This window comes from Ochotona curzoniae, unplaced genomic scaffold, assembly GCF_017591425.1.
Source record: "Ochotona curzoniae isolate NIBS_2020 unplaced genomic scaffold, NIBS_Ocur_1.0 contig_430, whole genome shotgun sequence".
NCBI classification, from domain to species: Eukaryota; Metazoa; Chordata; class Mammalia; order Lagomorpha; family Ochotonidae; genus Ochotona; species Ochotona curzoniae.
In genome coordinates, this window is record NW_024466219.1 from 9,853,326 (window position 1) to 9,879,522 (window position 26,197).

General features: G+C 40.9%; 1 protein-coding gene across 2 annotated transcripts in view; it reads left to right on the top strand.

The window, feature by feature from the left end:
* Positions 1-26,197, top strand: part of NEK7 (NIMA related kinase 7) — a 138,803-nt gene that overhangs the window by 14,084 nt on the left and 98,522 nt on the right. Inside the window, exon 1 of one of the 2 annotated variants that reach the window (XM_040985410.1) lies at positions 905-1,680. The exons of the other annotated variant lie outside the window; for it this stretch is intronic. The gene's annotated coding sequence lies outside the window, so the exon portion shown is untranslated. Of the gene's footprint in view, positions 1-904; positions 1,681-26,197 lie in introns of those variants that run through there. 2 annotated transcript variants of the gene reach the window in all.

Sequence of the window (26,197 nt, forward strand, 5' to 3'; positions counted from 1 at the left end):
GGCTGGATGGTGGTGAGGGGACTGTGGCATGGTAGGTTAAACTGTTCTCTGCTGTGCCAACATCCCATATGGATACTGGCTCGAATTATGGCTTTATGGCTTCTCCACTTCTAATCCAGGTCCCTGCTAATGTACCTGGGAAAGCATACGCAGATGGCACAAGTCATTGTGTCCCTGTCCCCATGTGGGAGAGCCTTTTTCTTCTTAGTTTTTAAGCAAATATCTTTTGTTGTTGTTCTTAAATTTTTATTTTGAGGGCCCAGTGCAGTGGCCTAATGGCTAAAGTCCTTGCCTTGAGCGTACCAGAATCACATATGGGCACTGGTTGTAATCCTGGCTGCTCCACTTCCCATCCAGCTCCCTGATTGTGGCCTGAGAAAGCAGTGGAGGACAGCCCAAAACCTTGGGACCCGCACCCATGTAGGAGACCCAGAAAGAAGTTCCTGGTTCCTGGCTTTGGATCAGCATAGCACTGGCTGTTGAAGTCACTTGGGGAGTGAATCATTGGACGGAAGATCTTTCTCTCTCTCTCTCCTCCTCTCTGTATATCTGCCTTTCCAATAAAAATAAACAAATCTTAATTTTTTTGGAGTTTTTGATTTTTATGGTACAATTTTGTAGTGACTGGGATTTCCCCCCTAAACTCTCACCCTCCAACAGATTTTTCCATGTGGGAGATCCTCAGAAGGTCCTGGCCTCTGCCTAACCCAATAGCGGCTGTTGTGGCCATTTGGGGAGCGAACCAGCAGATGGAATATCTCTCTGTCTGATCTGCCACTCTGTGTAACTGCCTTTCAAACATAGATCTTTAGTGAAGTTTGTGGGAAAATGGAATTTAAAGATAAGTTTGTTTTGGTACAAAATGTTTTTGAAATTGTATTTACTGATTTAAGTTATTTTTCTTGTGAACCTTCAAAAACTCTCCTTTTCATCCTTTATAAATTTGTATTTAAAACTTTCTTAGTGGATGCCATCTTCAGAATATTTAACATTCTTTAGTAAGAATAATTGATTTTCACAGATTTGGAAGCTTTCCTGAAAACAGAATTTATGTGAACATCAGTGACACAATTCTATTTGGTGTCTGTAGGTTTGTTGTCGGCACTAACTAGATTTCCAACATTGGTCAGAGTCCTTTATGTTCAAAGTCTCTGATATAACAGTATAAATACCTTCATCAGCATGACATAGTTCCTAGTGCTACGTAATCTTTATTTGGTTATTATCCCTATAAAATCATAATTTCATGTGGCAAGTACGTCAGGGAAAGGACATTTTCTTGGTGTCTGTGTCTGCCATCCACGCACCTTTGGTGTGACGCTGTAGTGTGCTTCAAGGAGCAGGAGAAAGGCTGCAGCATGGTGAGGGGCAGGACTGAAGGATTTCATAGTTTGGTGAGAGCTTGCTTAGCAGCTGCAGAATCCATGCACAGAATAGTTCAGTTTGGGATAGTAAGAGGAATTTAAGAAGGAACATGTGTACATAGTTTCTCAGAAGTAAATTCTAAAGCATGAACTATACCCATGGCATGCTTTATGAAGACTTTAAAACATTTGGTTATTAAGAGCAAGGGCAGTTTAACTGAGCCATAGCCTTTCGTGTGTGTTTTTTTCTTTCCATCTTACAGTTCCTCTTTTCTTCATCTGGATCTGCATTGGAAGTCTGTGCTTTATAAAAAAGGTAAGCGTAAGGTTACACGTATGCTTCCTGTGTGTGTGTGGTTGGAAGGGGCAGGGAAAAGAGGTAAGAACATGTGAATTTTCAAAGAATTAAAACAATGAGCTAAGCTTGCTAATAATTGATTATGTCTCACCAATGTAATACCCATTAAGAAGGACCTCTTGTTATGACTAACTTGAAGAATGCTGTCAGGGCCTGGGAAAGTTCACTGGAGTGGGCCCGGCGCGGTGGCGCAAGTGGTTAAAGGTCCTCGCCTTGCACGCCCGGGATCCCATATGGGCGCCGGTTCTAATCCCGGCAGCCCCGCTTCCCTTCCAGCTCCCTGCCTGTGGCCTGGGAAGGCAGTCGAGGACGGCCCAGGGCTTTGGGAACCTGCACCCGCGTGGGAGACCCAGAAGAGGCTCCTGGCTTCGGACCGGCATAGTATCGGCCCGTTGCGCTCACTTGGGGAGTGAATCATCGGACGGAAGATCTTCCTCTCTGTCTCTCCTCTCTGTATATCCGCCTTTCCAATAAAAAAATAATAAAAATAAATCTTTAAAAAAAAAAAAGAAAGTTCACTGGAGAATACATCAGAAGCCAGGACTTTACTGATGCCCAAGGCCTCGGTTTGCTTGCCTAAGGAGCATCAGCAGTAACTGGTTGAAAAGCTTTTAGAAATACTTGCTTTTATTGTGGGAAAGATTTGGGAAGCCTTGGGATAATCAGAGCAGTGCCTTTAATGGAGTAGGTGTGCAAAAAGCCTTACCGAATTAATATGAGCACATATTATGCCTTTCTGTGAGGATGAAAAAAATGAAACCATAATTTGTTAATTCAGAACATTAATTATCTCCTTGATTTTTATTAAAATAAGTTTCTTTTTTTTTTGGTTACATTTTTTTCTGTTAGTGACTGTCATAGCCAGTTTATCACAGCAAAGGTTTTTAGAAAAATTGACCTTAAAATAAGTAATGCAATGAAAGAATCTCAACTGAACTTGAACTGTGGTAATGCAGCAAGGTGGAGGAATCCACCATGGCAAGGGAGGGTTTGGGGAGGGGTAGGGGGACTCCAAGTGCCTATAAAATTGTGTCACATAATGAAATGTAATTAATAATAAAAAAATAAAAGAAAATCAGATATTAAGAAAATAAGTAATGCATTCTAAAGAAAATATTTGAAAGAATTCAACCAGTACAAACAGTTTAGTACAAGGAATTCAGAAGAATGTTTTAATCATCAGGCGTGGCTGGTGGGTTGGATCTATTTATCTTAGCTCTTCAAATGATACCAGTTTGGTTGCCATGATTTTCCTTGTTCTTCAGGAGCATGATTAGCCTGGTGGGCGTGTCCTTTTGTCTGGCTTTAATTGTTGCTGTGTGAGTAACTGAAATAGCAGACAGATATGGGAAAGTTACAACAGTGTTGTATGTTCATCAAAAGGTTTTTGGACACACTTTAAAAGGGTTTTGTAGGGGTCACTCATCTTGTACATTTTCAGAGGAACAGTCTTCTGTAAAGATTAGTAGAAGAAAAAAAAATGGTATCTGGCATTGTGTACCACTTACGATACTTCATTCTTGCAGCCATTTTTTCACAGTAGAAAGTGCTCTGTGTTTGTTACTTCTGAGATAAGAATTTGAACCTCATTGTGTTACCTTGTGCTATGTACTCATCAGGAACATTCTTTTTCTTCTTTTTTTTTTGTTGTGGAGATTCTGTTTGTTTATTTGAAAGTGTTGTATTTGTCTACACAGAGCTAGTTTTCTTTCCTCTGCTGGTTGACTCACTCCCCAGATCCCCAGATGGTCACACAGTCAGGACTGAGCCAAGCTGCAGCCAGGAGCTAGAAGCTTCATCTCCCATGTGGGTGGCAGAAGCCCATGAACCTGGGTCATCTTTCGTTGCCCTTCTTGGTCCATTAGCAGGAAAACTGGATGGGAAGTAGTTCAGCTGGGACTTGAACCAGTGCTCTTATCAAATGGCAGCATCAGTGTCCCAGGCAGTGACTTTATCCAGTATGCCGCAGTGCTGCTGGCCAAGTGACCTTTGTGTAGAGGAGAGGACACTGAGACAGAGCCAATATATTGTTGACAAGTAGGTGTTCTTGTGCATTTGAACCTGCTGTGGAGACTGTCAGATTTGAAGTCTTTATAATATTCCCTACCTTAATGAATTTGCTTGATTATCAACAAATATTTATTGGATCTCAGCTTGTGCAAAAAAAAAAAATGAAGAATAAGAAGATTCAGCTCTTAAGCAGTAGTTGCTAATATACAGTTAATGGACTGCATCTCAGGTTACAGACAAACAATGTATGGAAATATGAGGGCATTGGGCCCGGCGTTGGTGGTGCAGTGCAATAATCCTCCTTCCTGTGGGGCTGGCAACCTATAGGGGCCCTGATTCATGTCACTGCTGCTCATGAGAGTCTATGCTGAGTAGAGATATCTAACAGAAAAATAGGAATTGCAGACTGTGGAGTAAGAGGCAGCAGGATTTGCTGTTGTCCCTGGGAGTATGTGAGGTGACTGGATGGCAGAACAGAATGCATTTAGTGTTCAGGATCATTGACACGATGGGCTGGGTATGTCAGGCAGAAAGAGACAGTGGACACGGGAATGCGATTCAGGAGCTACAGGTTTGTGAATCATCGATATGTAGGAGGCAGTTGTGTGGCATCTGAAAATACATGATTATTGATTTAGATAACCAAGGGATTGGCCATGAAAGGAAATTTGGGCAAGAGTATTAGCAGCCTTGCTATTGATTCCAGAGTAAAAGATTTTGTATTTCAGTAATGAAAGTAGATAAAATAATTTCTTTGTGTTTGTTATAGTAGTAGTTCACATTACTACTTTGATTATTTCAAGAAACCTTCTTAGTGTAATAAATACTCATGCAGTTTTACACCAGTGGTTGGTAAGAAAAGGTTTCTGGAACTAAGATCTTTATCCAAGACATGGAAAGTGATCAGTTTTTTTCCTTAGTATCCTAAAATTCCAGAAGAAATGGAACAGTTACTTTAGTGATTTGATGAGAACAGAGCTGAAGGTTGAAAATTGTGTGCACAGCTGAACAGGTGTAAACGCACAGTGCCATAGATGATTTTGGATTTTTCAAGAGCTAAGGAAAGTGTTGCATATGACATGTACTGTTGGAGGAAAACTAAAGTTGTGAGTTTGGGAAAGGGACACCTTTGTACAAGAACAAGATTAAGCCACTGTTATGAAAAGCTGGAAATAATACAACATTCCAGAAATTACTTAGAAAGATGAACTGTGGGCTGTAACGTTATGGCTGTGCTCTGAGAACCGGGAGTGGGTAGGAGGTGAGGAGGGACAAGAACAGAGGTGGTATGTCAGCCCTCCAATTAAGTTGGGGTTGGGTGCCAGAAAATAGATTTCAGGTTTTTTTTTTTTTGATAAAGAGTCAAACTATAATTGAAACATGACATTAGCAACTTGGAATCATTGTTAGTGTAATTTTAACAAGAAAATACATGCTTGTTTTTTAATGGCTAGACAAGATCAGAGCAAGCAAATTTGGTGCACATCGCAGAATACCAAACGAATAAACAGCAAGAGAACAGCAACAAAAAAATATAAAATGTGTCAATAAAACAATTTATATACAGCATATTAAATTTCATTTTAAAAGATGGCTCAGATTAAAAAGTAATCCTGCTTTCTATAAATATATCCTTAGCACAAACTGACCAAGAAAGGTTAAATGTAAGAAGATAAACTGAGATTTATAAGGAAAACATAGAAGACAGAGGAATAGTTATGTGAGTCCCAGAATAGATTTCAATGAGGAAAATAACTAAATAAGATAGAGACCAGTTATATGAATTGACTCAGGCTGACTGATGTTTGCGGAAGAAGGAAAATAATGAATTTCCTTTGCAATTAGGCTTCTAAATCCTGTTTAAATGTTTTACTTTTTAAAATAAAATGTGTGGAAGTATTCCAGGGTGAACATGTGGCTCAACAGGCTAATTCTCCACCTTCAGATGCCTGCATTGTATATGCGTATCAGTTCATGTCCTGACAGCTCTCTTTTCATCCAGCTCCCCGTTTATGGCCTGGGAGAGCAACAGAGGATGGCCCCAGTCCTGGGGACCCTGCACCCACGTGGGAGACCTGGAATAAGCTCCTGGCTCCGGAATGGCCCCAGTCCTGGGGACCCTGCACCCATGTGCAGGAAGCTCCTGATTCCTTTGGATTGACCCACCTCTAATTGTTGTGGATGTTTGGGAAGTGAACCAGTGGATGGGAGATGCTTTTTTTCTCTCCCCTCCCCACCCTTCTCTCTGCAAATATGCCTGTCAAATAAAAATCAAATCTTAAAAAGAAAATCTTCCAATTCATGCTCTTTGTTTACTATGTTCTTAATACTAAAATCTGCCAGTTTGTATCACTGAAGAACATTTTATTCAGAGTTGCCAATCTATGCTCAGTAGACTTTGAGGGTTTAAAATATAATAATAATAATTCTGCGGAGGAATTTTGAATCTGAATAGGCTTGGAAGAAGCTACCTGGGCTACCCTTTTGTGCTTTCCATCCAATGCATTTTAGCATTTTAGGATCCCTAATCAATCTTAACTGTTCTTGACTTTAGCCTAGTGTTTTACAGATTCTTTTGACCATGGATACCAACCTCCCCACCATCCCTTGCATTCCATTCGTGAAATACTTATTAAAAATTCATAGGATTCTGGTGTATTGAAGACACACAAAATCAATAATAAAGTGGAAGCTAATGATATAGTTAAAGAGCGATCAGTATTGAACAAGGATGGTTTATCTGAATATATAAAAATGGGTTATAGGAGATCTAATTGTAGGATTCATTGTCTCATTTGGTTCTATAAGAAAACTGAAGTCTCATTGTCAATTGTTTTTTCCTTGAAAAATTTGGGGTATCATTTGACATAGAATTTGGTCAACATTATAATTTTGTAACCCAATGTAAGTTTGTTTTTCTTCTTAATTGCTACATTGTAAGTTCTTTGAGGGTAAGAAATCAGTTCATTTTCACATTTTCTGTCACTTTCTATTATGAGGCCTTGTGTTTTTGACATTAAATGGTAAATATTTGCTAAGTGAAAACATCTGGAAACATATCTTTGACCACTTTCTTGACTAATGTAGATTTTAGAAAAAAAATTTTATGCAAACGTTTTTCAAAATGTAAAATATTCATAAATTTGAAAAACTGATACTGACAGTTTTCAGGATGAGCCTTTTGTTTGCTTTATTTATTTATTCTGCAGGCTCTGAATTTTTAAGATGAATTTAAATTTGGTTAAGTGATAGGGAATTTATAGAAATTCTTGGACAATAAAGGAATACAGTCAGATTGACCAGGATCGTCCGCGTGATGCACTGGGAAGACTCCCGCAGAGAATGTGTGCTTGTGTTGGAAAATCAAGGGGCCTGGGCTGTCTGCACCACTCTGCAGGATGTGGTTGGGTTTTGAGCTAAACATGATTTTTCTGTGGTCTTGAGGATGGCTTTTATAGTCCATGAAACCCTAGCCTTGAACTGTGGCTTTACAGAGTTTAAGAAAGCTTAGTTCATGTGCAGATTTCTGAAATCTTTCTGATGCTGGGAAGAAGCAACATGGTACTTCTGTGTAAATACACACAACACACTAAACTTGCTTCTGATGTAGAGGAGTCAGGAAGACAACAATCTGTGAACTATTCCTTGTGTAATTGTGAATACATTCTGTAACTTCTCTTTTGAGTTTCTTACCTGTAATCTGGAAACATTTCCCATTTGCTCTACTGTAATGTTTTAAAAGATACCTGTGGCTATCTATTGATAATTCCAAAACCATGTGAAGTCATCAGTAAGGCATATTGAGGCTCATTTTTTCTGGGCGAATACATACACACACACACGGAGTTTGGAAATCTTAAAAGTCATGGGATAAGGAAACATGATGATCCTTCATTGACCATACCTGCTTTTTGTCTTTTGAGATTTCACTTAAAGTATTTAGTTTGAATTATTATATTAAAGCCACTCTTGTGTAGAAAACACTTATTGATAATGTAGTTGTGTCATGATTCTGGATCTGTTTAAGGTGCTATCGTGTAGTTAGTTACTGCAAGGTTATTTAGGTTGTTCTGAGACCTGTGGTTTTGGCTGTGGAGCTGATGGGAGTGGGAGTTAAGAGGTTCCAGTGAGGTCTCTTTGTAATAGGGTCCTGAGGGAGGGGCCAGTCCTGCCCCAGTGACACACGGTGCTGGGAAGGACTCTGAGGAAGGACTTCCCAGGCTTGTATTTGTTCAGTGGAGATGGAGTCAGCGCTGCCTCGAATAATGTTTGTTACTGTTTTACTTAGCACATTCCTTTCCTTTGAGATCAGCATTTTCTTGCTGATAATATTGACCTTGTAATGATTTTTCGTAATTATAATCTTTTGGAAAGATCATCAAAGGATGTGTTGCTTCTTGAAGAGTCACAGCATGAATGCAAATGGAGTATTTTTAATAGAGAACACTGAGTTTTTACTTAGAGGAAATAAGTTGCATTCATATAATTTACTAAAAATAAAAGTGTGACTAAGCAGGAGGTTTATAGCTCACACATTTTCAGTGTTGATTTATAATAGGAGAAACTGTCTTTGAATAGTTTGTGGGACGATGCCCTAAGTATACATTCTTAATATGATCGACTTTTTTTTTTTTAATATCTGCATGAAAAAGGTTAAGGGGATAAGTTGTAAAACTGAGTTCCCTATTTATCTAATGTTCTCATTAACTTTAAATGCATAATTCCAGTGCTACTTTGATGAGCTGTCTTAATCAAACTGGAATCTTACAGCACTGCATCATCTTTAAATAGTATAAAAAACAGCAGTTACAGTTCAACAAAGCTTAGCATTCTTTTTGGTTTTTTTTTTGAGAGATCAACCACAAACTTGGTATGTCTCTTTAAGTGAATAAAAGTTGATTTGTCTTGCCTTTTAGATTTCAAATCAGTTGCTCATTGATTGTTTTTTAATAGTGCTGTCATTCGTGAAGATGTTCTGGTAAGGGAAGTCTTAGGAATTAATCAGGTGTTACCAGTGAGGCTCTGTCCTGCAGTGGCCACAAATCCATGGCACTCCAAAATTCCTTGTGTGGAGCTGTTCCCCTTGAGTTGAAATGTGAATATATTCTGAATTTATGCACTAGGACTTATTTATCTTTTTTAGAAGTACTTAAACTTGAGTAAACTGTTTAGATTGGAAGGGACTTAGAGTTCCTGTAGCCTAATATCGTTGGTGTATTTGAGGTAACTACGGCCTAGCCAACTTGGTAGACATTGTAAAACAATCTTGGTGAAAGTGAGTTAAGACTTATATCTTTTATATCATATTCTAGTGCTTTCCTTCTTATGTTAAATATTCCAGTCCTTTCCCTCCTGTCTTTGTGAGGCTTTCCTCAGCCACACTGACAATGGTACAAAATCAGTAAGCGCTAAAAAAAAATAAGGATCTGAACCTGTAGGATCGTGTGATTGCTAGACTTCCTTCAGTGTTCTTTCAAAATTTCACTTAGAAGATGGACTAATATCCGACCTGAATTGAACATATGTTTGGTTGACATTTATTAGGAAAAGGTGAATCAGTTCTTTTAAAGTCACACGTGAAAGGTGAAAGGTTAAGCGTTTGTGGTGAACTCATGCTTCTCCACTTAACAGTTTCATTTGTTAGGACGAGTGCTTTTCTGTTTTAGTAGAAAAAAACAATGAAATGTGCAACTTTAAAAAAATTGCTTTTATTTTTATTTGAAAGGCAGAATTAAAGACAGTAGGAGGGATGGAGATAGAAATCTTCCATCCACTGGTTCACTCCCCAAATGCCACAGAGCCGCAGCTGGGATGATCTAATGGGTCTTTCATGTGCGTGCAGGGACCCGCGGACTTTGTATCCCAGACCATAAGCAGTGAGCTGTATCAGAAGTGGAGCAGGCAGGACATGAACTGGCACCCGTGTGGGATGCCTGCGTTGCAGGTGGAGGCTTAGCATGTATATTGCAGAACCAGACCCCAAAATATGCTATTTTAAAGTGGCTTTGTATGTTTGACATATAAGCAAAATGTATTTTAGCCTAAGTGTCTAAATGGGCAAAATTGAACTGAAGAAAATGGATATGATTAGGGTGTCTGTGTGTGTGAGAGATACAGACAGAGAGCGAGAGAGAGATTGAACTTGATTGATCTGTGTTGCCTGGTTCAGGTGTTTTTTTTTTTGTTTGTTGTTGTTCTGTGGTCTTGCATTTTACATTTGTCCTTTGATTACTATGTGCATAACAAGAAATTAAGTAGAGGGGAAAACAATGTAGGGAGATATATTTATATATTAATGTATGTATTTATATAAATGTGTATATAATGTTATATGTGTATATATGTGTGTATATGTGTGTGTGTGTATTCTGGAGATTAATATTTGAAACTCCCTTCTTTTTGGTCTGTGCTAACCATCTGCTTATAGCTTTCATACACTTAAATGATTCAGAAAAATGCAACTAACTAATTAGTGATAACTAATGATTCCTTGTTTTATTTTATGCAGTCTTACTGTAGAAAAAGAATGGTGGAGCCTGGCATTGTGTTGCTGCAAGTTAGACCTCTGCCTGCAACACTGGCCTCCAAATGAGCACAAATTGGAGAGCCAGCTGCTGCACGTCTGATCTTAGCTCCCTGTTAATGCATCTGAGAAAGCAGCAGAAAATGACCCAAGTGATTGGTCCCCTGTACCATTGAGGGAGACCCAGAGCAAGCTCTTGGCTCTTGGCTCCAAGGCTTTGGCCTGGTCCAACTCTGGCCATTGTATGCAAGTGAAAAGAGATGGCATATCTCTTTCTCTCCCTGCCTCCTTTCTCCCTCTTTCTCTCTCCTAATTCTTTTCTCTTTCCTCTCTTACTCTCTGTTCTTTTGCTCTCTCCTCCTTTCCTCCTATCTCAGTAATTGCTTTTCAGAGGGTTCTTCTACAAATTTTGTTGTGAAGGTCTTTATAATCATGACTGCAGTGTCATTTATATGTAAGGCTGGCTTTTGGTGGCCCACGATAATACCATAGTGCAGGAACACTGCAGAGGCTTCAGAGCAGGAGGAGGGCACTTTTGGTTTGGATAGATTCCATGAAGGCCTCAAGGGGCATAGGGATCTGTGCCCAGCTCTGCGCAGAAGCCATTGTGGTAGGGGAAATTAGGATATCTGAAGCTCAGAAATGGGCTACTTTGGCAGAAATAGAGAGACACGAGGGTCTGATTCATTCTCTTTATAGCTGCCAAGATGGTGGTATTTGTAAAGTGAAATACCAAACTCCCAACTCCCCATCTGAGAATGAATCTTTGGAGGTTTCATTGGGTAGCTTGAAATCCAAGACCTTTCTTGATGTTTTTTCTCCCTTGGCTTCTATTTTTCTAATTCTTTATTAGGCTGTGAGCTAAAAAATGAAAGGGTCTGTTTGTTGTTCCTGTTTATATTCCCAGTACCTGTCTGGTTCAAAGAAGGAGTTTAGTAGTCTTAGGTTAAGTAAGTGGGGCCTGTGGTTCTAAAGGAGGACATTAGGCAAGATCATGGAGAACTACTGGAAAATTTTAAACAAAAGAATGATACAGTGAAAATTGTATTTTAGGGAGGTGAATTTAGTGGCAGGACATTGGGTGTCATGCATTCTAACGTTCAAAATGTTCATTGACATAGTGAGTAAAGATTTGTGGTCAGTGATGTCCTGAGTGTGGGGGGTAGTCACTCGGTGGGAACAAAGGCTTGAATCTCTGCTACTATTTTTTTGACTGCGAGTTAACATTTAGAGACAATATTTACCAGGGGTTTAAAAATTCATGAGAACCAAGCAGGTTTAGATAAGGTTTATTTTTTTTTGTTCTTTCAATAGATATTTGAATGCTGTGCTAGTGAAGTGTCCTGTGCGCTAGAAGAATGGCAAAAAACAAACATAACTTGTAACTCTAGGAGACATTTTGGAATGTTGAATGTCATTTGAAACTCTAATGTGGTTCAAAATCATGTGAAGATAATGTAAGGAGTTGTTTTTCTTTACTTTGTTACAATTTTATCCTTAAGAACCTGTGTTATTCTGGCAGTTGAGGGGCCTTCCATTACTTAAACATCTTGTGTATTTGTGTTCAGTGGGTATTTGAATAGTTTGATGCTTATTTAACAGCTTTCATTTAAAATGACTCTTAGAGTGAGATAAATATATGCTAGATTTTAAGAATGTTTTAGAAAGTGCCTTTGTTGGGCCTGGCATGGTATCCTAGTGGCTGAAGTCCTTGCCATGCATGCACCAGGATCCCATATGGATGGCAGTTTGTGTCCTGGCTGCTCCACTTCCCATCCAGCTCCTTGCTTGTGGCCTGGAAAAGCAGGACGGCCCAAAGCCTTGGGACCCTGGACCTGCATGCAGACTCAGAGGAAGCTCCTAGCTCCTGACTTCAGGTCAGCTTAGCTCCCAGCCATTGCGGCCACTTGCCGAGTGAATTAGCAGATGAAAGATCTTTCTCTCCGTTTTTCCTCCTTTCTGTGTATCTGATTTTTCCAGTAAAAATAATTAAATCTTAAAAAAATTTATTTGTTGCCTAGTAATCTTTGATTTTTTATAATGTACCAGGTACTGTAACAGTTTGCGAGGTTTGACTTCAATTATTGAAAAGTTTTTACAAATGGTAAAGATGTTAAAAATAAATGTGATGGTTTCCTTATTCAGATATCAAAATAAATTGTTATTATTGATTTACAACTTTCTATATAACCAAGTGACATTTTTTGAAGATGCAGATGAAGCAACATTTTATAATTATGAGCTCGATCTCTTTCACTGATAAGCTCCTGTCAGCCTGTTTGAATCGGAGCAGAAATTTTACTTGATTGTTGGTGGAAAATTCAAAATGTGTTTCCTATGATATATGAATATATCTGTAGGGCTGTTTTTAAGTATGTCACTCAAAGATCTAGAAGGCTAGTGGTTGACTTAAAGATTGACGAAATTTAAATGAAAACAGGTTTACCAACGTTAAACAACTTAATGACTGGCAGTATCAGTAACAGTTCTGCATGTGTGGCCTGAACTCACCTACTTGTACCATCACATTTGCCTCCCAGGGTGAATAGCAGCAGGAAGCTGGGATTTGAGCAGAGCTGGGCTGAAAGCTCACACTTGGATGAGGGATACAGGCACTGCAATCCGCAGCTTCACTGCTGGGCCAAATGCCTTCCACTGACAAAATATTCTTAACTAAAATGAAGCCTTACTGGCGGTTGTAGGAAAGATTCACAGTGAGACACTTGGAAGATACCAAGAAGGAAAATTTATATTGCAAACAGGGTCTTTACTTTTGTGTTTCCAAAATACAAACGAGCATGCTGGACCTATACATACCCTCTTCTACTCTTGAGCACTGCTTTGCCTTACCAGTTATTGTCCGTGTTCTATATTTTTTTCTCAAACTTTTTGCTTAGTGATTCTCTGAGCAATAGGTATGGTTTCCCAGTTCAGATAAGACACATTTTCTGGAAGATATTTGCATTTTAAAGGAGGGTTGTCAGTGACCATTGCATTTGGTAAAATTTGTGAAACTACTTAAGAAGAAGTTTTCTTATTTTGTCCTCTCCCAGGGGCAGAAAGTGAATTTGCCCAAGCCTAAATATCTCTGGGTAGAATTTTTTTGTTAGATCTTGGAAAATCTTGTTCTGATCCATTAGAACTAAGAATTCCATTTCCTAAGTAACAATATTCTAATGTGAAAAGCATTTGAAATGTAAGAATTATCTGGTTTTGATAAGGAAAGTTGTCAGCCTGGAGATGTGTATGGTTTCTCTATTGAAGGAGTGTGCAGAGTCGACAGGGTGGCTCCCATCTATGTCCCGTGTTCTTTCCTTTTCTGATTTCTTCGACATGGACCTCACCTACTAAGAGTGCCTGGGTTTTAAGTCCCAGGTCTGCCTTCCTCTTCCAGCTTTCTGTGAACACACTTTGGAATCAGTACACGATGGCCCTTGTGGTTACGTCCCTGCCACACGTGTTCGAGACCAGACTGAACACTTGGCTCCTGACCCAGCCCTGGCTGTTGGCATCCGGAGCATGAAGTCGTCAATGGGAGATCCCATCCTCTCTCTTTCTGCCTTTCAAAGTAAAGTTAAATACATTTTTTAAAAGAAGAAACTCACTTAGCAACAAAAGGGGGACTAGAGAAGAAAGACAATTTCATTAAGACTTACATGAGGCAAATTTTAAATATGTGTAATATATGGGGGAGTCTTTCAGAACTTCATGGAAAATGCATTGTGAAGAAACCATTGTATGGATTTCCAACTTTTCTTTCACTGCAATAAACTTACTTTTAATTCCATATATATGTATAGACACACACACATGTATATATATATGGGTTTTATTAAAAGAAAATGTTAGTGCTGGGTTGCTGATTGTCTTCCAGGTTACTTTTTATTCTGTCTCAGTTTCCTGAGGCTATTGCAGAGGGTACACATAAAACTATGAAAGATGAAAATAAAAATCTATAAATCATCTTCTTTGTAAAAACACGCATTGGGAATCTTGATCCTTGGTTATAACGTTATGTCAAAGCAGAAAACTTATGTCCTTTTCTCTTGAATACTTATATTACTGAATCATCTTTGTAATGGCCAGTCTGTTTAAATGTGTGATAGATAAGTTTTGAATAGTGAAATGATTAATAGAAATAATTTTTGTGAAAGGATGTGCATAAATTTATTTCCATAGTTTTTGAAATAATATTAGTTTTTTGTTTAATAGAGAATTAAGATGCTTTTAAGGTATGTAGATTGTGATATTTGATGAAATAGATTATTAAATCCACTGATGTGAATACTTAGATGTACTGCACTTCGCTTTGCAGTTTTCTTGGAAGTTTTGAAATGCGTTAATACCGTGTAAAGAACAAGTTGTGCACATTTGGTTCTTTTTAGGAAAGAGCTCATGACTTATAGATAAAGCGAGGGCTAGTCAGATACCAAAGGAAATGACTCTTGAACAGATTGACTTGCCACAACTTCATAAGTGATGGAAGTAGATGAGATTTACTGATCTGTGCAAGGCACAATAGAGGAATGGAGCACCGGTGTGGTAGTGCATGGTCTGCTGCCCACAAGGACTTGGCTGGTTATCACGTTTGCTCCAAGTTGAGTTACAACAGAGGATCCCAGGGCCAAAGGCTCAGCACTTTTTGGAAAAGTAAGAAACATGCAGCCACGGTCACCCAGGAGTGTGCGGTGATACTGAAGTTGCACTGTGATAACCTTGGTCTGTGTGACAGCTGTGGTAAGGAGGCAGGGCCAGAGGATGGCTGCACCTTTTGCTTAGTGGACTCTGATACGACATAGGCCATTGGGTCTCCTTGCCTCTCCTGCATGGTGATGATTATTAATAGTGTAGTCATGTTGTATTGCATTTGCATTCAGAGTGAAAAAAATACTTTCATGATTTATGTCCATGAGTCACCATGAGTGCTTTGTGATGTGGGTCAGGAGAGCATTAATCATCTGTATGTGCAAAAAAGAAAACTGACATTCAGGTTAAGTGCTGGCACGTGGAGGGTGTTTGCGTATGGGACTGGTAGGACAAGACCTGGGACCCCGTTTTCTTTCCATGCCCTGAACCAGTTCTGCTTGGATGAGTTGGGAATGATGGTTTAAGTTATGAATGAGCAGTGTATACCCATGAATCTTTGAGTAGTCATCACTCCCTGGAGGCTGGTGAATCCTAAGTGAGCAGTTTGCTTAGGAAGTACATCAGTGTGAAAATCTAGTTCAGGTCATGTGTGACTCATTACATATTTTGAGAGTCTTTGAATTAGGACTATACTAATTTTATTGTTATATAAGAAAAGAGAATAAAAGAGGATGCTATTTGAAATATATATTCAACCACTTTGTTATTTTTGCTTAATTCTGGTGTCATAAACTCCCATTTGTATGAGCTGACATCTTGTAGTTTGATGTTATATTTAAAACACAATTGAGCAGAAGAATAGGCATTTATACTTTGCAAGTTAAAAGACCAATGGCTCCATTCTAACTGAGCAGTGAGCAGTAGGATGCTATTAAGCAGAATTTCATAGTAGGCAGGCTTGTGTTTGGTCATATTTTCCATTATTAATCCTTTGGATATTTATAACTTTTGGTTAAAAATTCTTTCCAGGGAGTGATTTGTATATGGATTTTCATGATCCACTTACATGTTTCTTTAAACTTTCAGATTAACATTAAGGAGTTTTAAGATGAAAGCAAATTTTGTTTCAAAATATGTTTTCAAGATATTTGTTCTTTTGGGACCAGCAGTTTCATGTTATTTTATTTATTTCATCTGCAGCTGTAATATTCTTATTAAACTCAGAGTAGCTACTAAGCTTGGATGATAAATTATAGAAAAGTAAATTTTACCTATTATGAACATTATGAATTAAAAGATGAAAATGTTACTTCAAGTTTCCTATTCCTAAAGTTGCATGAAAACATAGAGTTGGTTGTTCTCTCATAAACCTTTCAGAGTTGTCATCAAAATCCACTGTGAGATCTTGTCATTTAGTCTGTTTTAGGCTACTCATATGGGAGCATGTTGCCAGTTTCAGTCAGTAGCTACAGCAGTTACAGTCTTTTAAGAGTCTAAAATTTCACCAACAGAGGGATGGACATGGTCTGATATTCTCTTAAACCATAGACAAGCCAACTTTAATGGGCAAACTGGTGGGATTTTTATGCAAGTAATTTTTTTTTGATGCTTTTCAATGACTTGGCTTTAATAGAAGTTTCCTCTGAAGAGTGTTTGAAATGATAGAGCTAAAATTCAGTTTTACTAAGTAAAACTGAGCAGGATTATTGGATATTATAGTGAGGACAAATGTCTGCATTGGAGTGGCTTCTTAACTCTGAATTTTTAAATCTGGGATTCATGGATTCATGCTGGCCCTTGATTATTAGTTTATCCTCTTCTAAAGTAATGGTGGAATTGCAAATTTATATAGCAGTATTTTTCCTAGAAATTATTGTTCTTGATTTTTATTTCCAACATTTACAGATTGACCCAGACAGAGAGGGATGATAATTTTTACCTTGTTTTTAACAAATGGAATTTGTTAGAATCTTACCAGAATCTTGGTTTTTCTAAACAGTAGAAAGATTTTGCCCTGATTTTTGTAAGACAAACAGTAATGGAGTTGTCCTAAATTTTATTAGGGTATTTTGTTTGGTGCCTTTGCTGTTATTTTCTTTGTTCTTTGAGGCATCATTTTAATAAGTCTGAAGTGATTTAGCACAAGCAATATCAGAGATTAACATTGAAATTTATAAATTTCTTTCATACTGTCTCAGTGGTTTTGAATCCTAAACTGGGCAACAAGTGCAGCGGTCCCAGGCTGCTGCTCTGGGTGTTTGTAGTGGAGGTGGCGTGTTCCCTCCTCGGCTGCAGTCACCTGCAGTGCTGTCCTGAGCCTTGCTGAGTCTGTCCTGTGCATGTGTGATTTCCTTGGAGTGCAAAGGGCCTACAAAATGTGCATGGAAGTATGTATTAAGAAAAGAATTATACATGGCTTCAAAATGTTTTGTATCAAATAAATCTTTGTTTTAATACCATTTTGCTTGGACTTTCTAAAGTCCTCCTGTGTGTACTACAGCTGATTGGTGGATTGTAGGGACATTGCTCAGATATCTCCACTTGTAGTATATTTGAGTTCCACATCTGTGTGTCTCAGTGCACTAATAATCAAATTTCCATTGGATTGTGAAGTTTAACCTTACAAAATACTAGAAATTACTTTGTATTTGAAGATGATATTTATCATTCTATGGTAAGTACTTTGTATTTGAAGATGATATTTATCATTCTATGGTAATTTAAGGAAAAAAGTAATTACTCTCAGTGATCTGGTACACCTTTAATAAAGGGTATCTGTAGAAATATCTTCTGTACTGCAGTTGATATCAGCAGATAATTTTTTTGTTCTGGAATTGGCCCTTAATGTGAACATTAAAATCAGTTCTGTTGAATACAAATTGAAAATGTGTTCCAGGAAAACTTGAAAGTTTGATGGCTTCACACTTTTGAGGTGCAGACTGCATTATAGCTTACAGACCACTGTCTGCAAAGTGGCAGCTAAATTCAGAGAGGGACCATCACAGGCTTCTCTCTTCATTGTGGAAATGAGGTAAGGCCCACTGAACCTCAGTTTTGGAGTGACATCTTCTTGACTTTACTATGAATTATAGAGGCCAGGCTTTAAGCATGTTCATGTGTGAACTATTACTGTTTACAGTGTACAATAAACTTTCATAGAGAGGTTACCCAACATGATTGTTTGGAGAAAGAGGGACCTGTTTTGAACCTTACATGCTAACTATATAACATATCTGTTAGGAGTGCTTGGAGCTTCAGTAGCAACAGTGGCACTACTCCAGAGGGGCTTGTTTTTCTCACATGACGAGAAGTCTGTAAGTAGATAACTACTGGCTGTCTGTCTCTGGATTTTCATTGATGGTAATGTTCATTGATGTCAGGATCAATCTATCTATGATCCTTTGGCCTTATTATTTATCTGTTTACTTACTTGAGAGACACACAGGAGGTGGGGAGTCAGAGTGAGAAGAAATAGCCCATTTTCTGGTTTACTTTTCAGATAGCTTCAGTGGCCAGTGGTAGGCCAGTCAGAAGCTCAGTGGGGCTCTCTGACGTCAGTGGAAGTACTTGAACGCTCTCCAGTGACTCCCAGGATCTACATTAACAGGAAGCTGGGATCACAAACTGGAACCAGGAGTGAAACCCAGTCTCTCTGACATGGGACCCCAGTGGTGTCCTAACCACTAGACAAAATGTCCATCCCTCTGTGGCCTTTTTCTTTTGAAATGAAACAAACATGACTGCTTCAGCCCAAGTCATCACGTTCTCATTGTGGCCAGGGACAGGAGAAGGACAAGGGCCTTTTGCTAATGTCTTGGGGCCAGGTCAAGTTTGCATGGTCTGTTTCAGCTGGAGCAGACTGGGAGGTGAGTGATGAACTTGTTAGCCTCTGTGATAGTCTTGCAGGGAAGAGTTGGGGGTGGGTGTGAGTGGCTTGATCTGGGTTGATCTGGATACCATATGTAACCTGAATAAGCCATGCTGAATCTCTGGTAGCTAGAATAGTGCTTGACAGGTGTCCTTGCTTAGTAAACTAATACATGAAGATTGTTTTAATGGGGATTGCATTAATTATGTACATAAAGCTAGTTCTTATAAAGCTAATTCTATACTTGGCATATAGTTATGTATATACTTTCAATCTATGCAGTGGTTGAATTGAAAGTGATGCAAGAACAAATGGAAAGCTTACAATTCATTGCATTTGTCATTATTGTCACTTCCTACCTACTCTTGAGTTACACTAGTTTGTTGATAGTTAGCTTTTCCAGTAGAGAACAGCTTTTAATTCATATACTGTCTGACTTACTGCATAGAGTCACAAAGGTAAAGGTGGATACATGTGACTACAGTAGAAAGAGAAACAAGTTATTGTGTAAGTTTCTCAAAGCACATTTTCTTGAAAATGTAAATTGAATATACCTGCTTTTTTCTCCCCCAAGAAAATCTTTTTATTAAAATGCAGCAGATGAAAACAACCATCTATTTTAAGTGTGTGTTAGTACAGTTTTACAAAGTGAGCGCCCTTATGAGTGTACCACCTAAGTGATTGTGTAGAACATTTCCAGCAATGTGGAATCCCTCTCAGGCCTCTTTTTGTCTTTCCCTCATTCTATTGGCTGGCCAGGAGGGATTGTAGAAGGCCCGTGTGTCTTGGGGTACAGTGTCTGGGGAGTCTTTAGGGGAGAGAGGAATGGGTGTCTCCTGAAGTCTGTTTTTTTTTTATTATTTATTTCTTTCCTGGTCTGTATTCTGACTAGTGTTGGGTATTTAATGTTGGGCATTGATGGTTTGGTTGATGATGTGCTGACCTTGTTGTTAAATCTTGAGCCTGATGCGTGTATGTCTTTGTTCTGTGAATTCAGAAAAGGGAAGAAGAGGGCCCTTCATGCAATGACTTTTCACATGTCATCGCAAAGCATTCTCAGTTTTTCTTCCAAAGATTTATTTATTTTAAAGGAGGAGTTTCAAAAGGAGATAGGAAGAGATGGAGATGCTCTAGGTACTGGTTCACTCCACTAATGGCAATGATGACAAGCTGGGCCAGTTCAAAGATGGGAGTATCCGGCTACCTGTTTGTGGCCTGGGAGGGTGGTCAGGGATGGCTCAAGACCTTGGGATCCTGCACTCATGTGGGAGACCTGGGTCCTGGCTCCTGGCTGCGGGTCGGTGCAACACTGGCCGTTGCAGTCACTTGGGGAGTGGGTCATTGGATGGAAGATCTTCCTCTCTGTCTCTCCTCTTGATCTGACTTTGCAATAAAAATAAATATATCTGAAAGAAAAAGTCTCCTCTAGGCTCCCATGTGGGTGCAAGTGCCCAAGCATGTAGGCCAGCCTCCACTGCTTTCTCAGACTTGAACTGGCACCAATATGGAATGACAGGGCCAAAGGCAGTGGCTTTGCCCACTCTATTACAGCTTGGCCTACAATCTGTTTTAATCCCTTCCTTCCCCCTCATTTTGCAAAGGCTTTCAAAGAGAGCTGATTCTGCAACCCTTGTGATTACTACTTCCTGTTAGCTCCCTGAGACACTTAATATCTCCATCACTGACTGCAGTTAGCGTCCTGTCCCTGTTGATGCCTGTAGATACTTTGAACAATTGTGCTCCTGGCCTGCTTCAGCTTTAGCTATCATCAGGAGGGTTGGCATTTCTGATTGCCAACCAATGACTGAACTGCAGATTCCTGTCTTTGAGGTGCTCTTAGGTTATTTTTAGCTGTAATATGGACAGTGAATTTATAAATTTTTAATCCAAGCTTTTGTTTCCCACAGAGGTAGAAATACCAAGAGGTGACTGATATTGCATGCAAATAAGACCAGGTTATTTGGTGGTGAGGAAATAAACGTATATGGTGTTTGCTGTCCTACACAGAGAAATGCACAGCACATGAGCCAAAGTGTCTTCCATAAATTAGGGAGAAAAGAGAAACCAGAAATGGTATCTGTGATTGGGAAAGTCTGTATGAGAACAGGAGGATGGGAGAAGGGGAAAAGCTGAGTCCTAGTGCTGAAAAGATGAGTGTTATGCCCCCAGGCAAGGTCTGGGGTGGAAATAGGGTGCTCTGCTGCCTTCCACCACCTTTCAACTCCAGTTCTTCCAGGTCCTTGATGCAACAGATGCATCAGGGGAAGGGAGGAAAGACAGAGGGGCCATTTTTTGCTGTTAAATTACATCAGTACCCAGGGAAGGGGGTCCGCAGTTGGTTGATGATACTTTAGGGTTCTCAATGAGGGGGAGAGTGGTCTGAGGGTGTTAATTGATTAGTTTTAATAGTTTTGAATTGTTGTTGGCTTCCTTGCACCAGGGTTGAGAAAATTTTTCCAAGGTCTGTTGGCTGACCAAGTCTACCTTAGTGCATCCACAGACCCTGGAACATGTTGCAAAGCTTGGCTAGGAGAGTAGTCCAACGTGTTCTGCTGGCCTAGATGAGCTGGCTGTCATATCTTCCATGTTGCAGTTGGGGCATGTTGTCCCTTGCAAAGGCAGCAGCAATAAGGAAACCCAGTCCTGAGACATGCATTTCAAGGTTTGACCCCATATTTTGTGATTTTTCCTTGTGGTCAGGGTTTGAGTCTAGTCAACTAGTTGGGGAGACCCCAAGAAACCTCACCTGGGGTGATCTAAGACTTGGTTCTTGTATGTGTCAGCCACATCAGAGTCAAGTTTATTTTATTGCCAGCCAACATACATACTGGTAGGTGGACGCAATTGTCTGGTCAGTTTTGCCCCCAGCCCCATCTCTCATGTGAACTGATGGCTTCTGCAACCTGTCCCAGCCCAGCCCTTCACAGGCCTGGTTTTCACACACAAGCAGGTACTGCATTCTAGTTGGGATGACTCCCAGTACCTCTACCAGACCTTCCCCCCGCCATGGTTTTTGTGTGTGCTGGTGTGTTACAGCCTAGCTTAGTCTGTTTGGCATTCCATCTGGCTCTTGTGTACAGCCATTGATTTTGCAGCTTAGCTCAGCCCACCCTGCCTCCAGACCCAGCCCACATGCATTCTAATGGGTGTTGCTGTCTTGCTGAGCCTGGTCTGCCACCAGATCTGTCTCTCAAGCTCTTCAGTGGGAGCTGCAGCGTAGCAAAGGAGTGCCTACAGTTTCCCTACCAGGCCTTCTTCCAGATCCAGATCTTGTACTTGACAAGGTACTGTGGTCCAGCTTGTCATGACTTGTACCCTGTCTTGGCACTTGCCAGCTGGTGCTGTGGTCTATCCTGGCTAGCTCATACCCATTGTGGCTCTCATACACATCAGTGGGTTTGGTAACACAGCCCAATCGGGCCCATTCCAGAATGACCCACCCCTATTCCCAGCTCTCATGCTCACCGGGTGAATCAGTGGCCCAGCAATGAAATTCTGGAAGTTCTGCTATCAGGCCTGCTCCAACCCTGGATCTTGAGCATGCCAGTGGGTGATACAGCCCAGTCTGAGATGGCCTGCCCCCAGTCTTGGCACTTTTCAGCAGGTGCTATTGCCTGGCTTAGCCTAGCCTGCCTCCCATCCCAGCTCTTGTTGGTGGTTACATTAACCTAGTCCAATCTAGCTTATCCCCAGCTCTCACAAGTTTATTGTGCTCCAACCCAGTGTGAACTGTACCCCATCCTGACTCTCCCTCATGTCAGTGTGTGGTGTAGGCTGATCTAGCCTGGCCTGCCCTCAGACTGGGTCAGACATGTGCTGACAGGTGCTGCAGCCCGGTCTGGTCTGGCCTGGCCTGCCCTCAGCCCTGGCGCTTCATGTTCAACAGTGGGAGCTGCAGCCTAGTAGGGCAGTTCCCTAAGTTACATTAATGGGCCCATTTCCAGCCTTGGATCTCACGTATCCTGGTGGGTGCTGGCCACCAGTCTTAGCACTTACTGTGGGTACTGTGGCCTAGCCCACCTGGCCTGCACCCATTCTGGCTTTCACAGATAGGTGCTATAGCCTAACCCAGCATGGCCCACCACCCGACCCAGCTCTCATGTGAACCAGTAGGTTCCATGGCCTAGCCTGTCCTATCCTATACCCATTATGGGTCTTGTGAGTGCCAGAGGGTGCTGGAGCCTGGTTAAGTCTGGCTGCCCACCCCACCCCATGCATGCTGATGGGTTCTGCAGCCTTGCCCATTCTAGTCTGCCCATGGCCCCACCTCTCACACTCCCCAGTGAGAGTTGCAATCTGGCAGGGGATTCCCCAAAGTTCTGCCATACTGATTCCCAACCTGAATCTTACACATGCTGGCAGGTGCTTTGACCCACCCTGGCATGGCCCATCTGCAGTTCAACTCTGACTAGTGGGTGTTGCAACCTAGCCCAGCTGAGCTTGGCCCGCAGCTTGTTCTGGCTTTCCTGCTTGCCAGTGGTTACTGTGGCCTGGTCCAGCCTTTCTTGTCCCCAGACCTGGTCCACACAAATTCTTGTGACTGCTGAAGCCTGGATTGGTCTATCCCCAGTCCTAGCTATTGTGCTCCCCAGTTGGACCTGTGGCCTAGCAGGGAAGTTCCCAAGTTTTCCTACCAGGTTCAGGATCTCATGTGTCCTGGTGGGTACTGCTGCCCTGCTTGGCATGGTCTGCCTTCAGTCCTGGCCTTTGCATGTGCTGACATGTGCTGTAGCTTGATCCAACCTAGTTTCCTACCAGCTTTGGCTCCCGTGAGTGTCAGGTGGGTTCCTGTCAGGTAAGTTCTGTGCTCCATCCTGGCTAGGAATGTTACTACCTGCGGCTTTGTGCAGAGTGGAAGGCGCTGCAATCTTGCAGAGGTGAGCCCACAAGTGCCCTGTAGAATTTGTCCCCCAGATTCAGTTCTCTTACTTTCTGGTGAGTGCTCTGGCCCAGCTTGACATGATCTAATCCCTACTTTGACACTCACAGGTAGATGCTGCAGCTTAGTCTAGCTTGATGTGGTCTACCCCCTGCTCTGACACTCATGGGAGAGTACTCTGGCTTAGCCCCAGCTTTTGCATGTGCCAGTGGGTGGCAGGCAGTGCTGTTTGGTTCAGCCCAGGTTTCGCATGTAGGCAAGTGCTTTGTCTTGACCCAGACATGACCTCTGATTCCCCTCTTCTAAGCCACACTGTCTCAGTTCCCCTCGCCTACCTGTGAGTACAGTGGCCTGGTCTGTGGAAGCCCCCAAAAGTCATTCCTAGGCTTTCAAGCATGTGCTCAACCACTCCCACTCCAGTGTGTCCCCAGATCCTGGTCTCTGGACAGTCTGCAGGCTCCTTCACCCTACCTGGGGGCTGGGGTAGTGTTTCCTGGCCTGGAGTTCCCCACCTTCGTCACATATTTTTACAAAACTAAAAATAGAATAGAATGGGCAACTATGCTGGCATACTGTACAGTTAACGAAATTTGGCATTAACCAGGCCCTGAATACCCGCCAGCTGCTGGCTGCTTTTCTACCAGCAGTGTAACACTTTCCTAAGGAATAAGGCAACCTAAGCAGTTGCCTACAGCTGGGATTTTTCTTTGTCTTAGATGTTAGTTTGTGTAATATAATATCAGTAAATAAGCTTTTTTTTAAAGATTTATTTTTATTATTTATTTTTATTGGAAAGGCAGATATACAGAGAGGAGAGACAGAGAGGAAGATCTTCCATCCGCGATACTATGCCAGTCCGAAGCCAGGAGCCTCTTCCGGGTCTCCCACGTGGGCGCAGGGTCCCAAAGCTTTGGGACGTCCTTGACTGCTTTCCCGGGCCACAGGCAGGGAGCTGGAAGGGAAGTGGGGCTGCTGAGATTAGAACCGGTGCCCATATGGGATCCCGGGCGTGCAAGGCGAGGACCTTAACCACTTGTGCCACCGCGCCGGGCCCTTTTTAAAAGCCAGTATCTACAAGGTGTTTCTTTTTCATTTTTAAAAAGTTTTATTTTTATTTGAAAGCAGAGTTACATAGAGAGAAGGAGAGATAAGAGAGATCTCCCATCCATTGGCTCATTCACCAGTTGGCCATAAAGGTTGGGGCTAGGCAGGTCTGAAGACAGGAGTCTGGTTCTTCTGGACTTCCCACATGCGTGTAAGGACCCAAAGGGTTGGGCCATGCTGCACTACTTTCCTAGGCCAGTAACAGTGGTCTGGATTAGAAGTGGAGCAGCCTGAACTCTAATTGGTGCCCATATGGGATGTGTAATAGGTGGAGGCTTGGTTTGTTACATTATGGCTTGAGCCCCTTGTATGCCTTTAAAAAATTATTTTGCGATCCCATATGTCATATATATCTTACAAGCAACTTAGAAACTTTAGAATCCATTCAGATAATTTTTGTTTCATCATTGAAACATTTAATTGATGTTTTTCTCTTAATCAACTGTTGCTTTACCTCGTCCCCATTATGTTGCTGTTTATAGGTTCATTCATTCTTCTCAGTGATCATCATAGTTTCATTGCATCTTTGACCCAATGTTAAATCAAGACTTGTGTTATTTCATGGATAATATGTTTAATTTTCATTATAAATTACAGTCTTTTTTTTTTTTGAGAACTTGTCCTCATTTTAAGCTAATTTTTATAAAACATTGATTGCTTTTGAAGTTTGTTTCTGATGAGTCTAAAATCTGGTCCATTAAATGGGTCTAGTTCTCGTGCCGTCCTGTCCCCCTTTTGGCCAGCTTGGTGATTTTTCTTGCACAGCAGCTGTTGTGTATGATACTTTCCAGAGCCTGGAATGGTGTCACTGTCTGCAGAGAGAATTCATTCTTTTCTGATGGGTATGCCACCTCTTACTTTGGTAACATGGAGACTGGTCTGGGGTTAGGGTTCTACTGAATTCTGCCCACCAGACCTCTGTCTTGGGGCACTTCCTGCCGAGTCCTGGGAGTCTCCTCACACTTCAGCTTTTCTTTTTATGCTGGTGTCCCCTGCTCTCCCTCTGCTCTCTAGGATTCTTTGGGATAATGGACTTTGTTGGTACCTCTCCCTGGGGAGTTTGGATTTATTCCTGTTGCATTGTTCAGCATCTGTAGAATTCAAGACAGCAGGTGATTTTTGTTGCGTGTAGTATATAGTGTAGTTTTCATTATATCATTTCTTCATTTGTGGATTCCTTTAAGTGGAAGAGGGCTCTGTTCTTATTCACTGTGATACAGGTGGATAATAGAAGCAGACATGAGTGTGTCCCACTGGAATTTGTTCCAATAGTCATATCTAGATTGATAAAGCACATAGAGTAGCCACAAGATGTTTTTAAATCTTATTTCAGTGTAAATTGAACATGTCTCTATTCTGTTCTGTCTCAAAAACTTATTTTGCTAAGTCCATGTGGAAACTGGAATTATGAATTTTTAGTAGAGCCACCACATGTTTTTATAAAGTTTTTTTTAAAAAATAATCAGATTTATTCCTTTATATTTACCTATGACTGCTGTGCCTT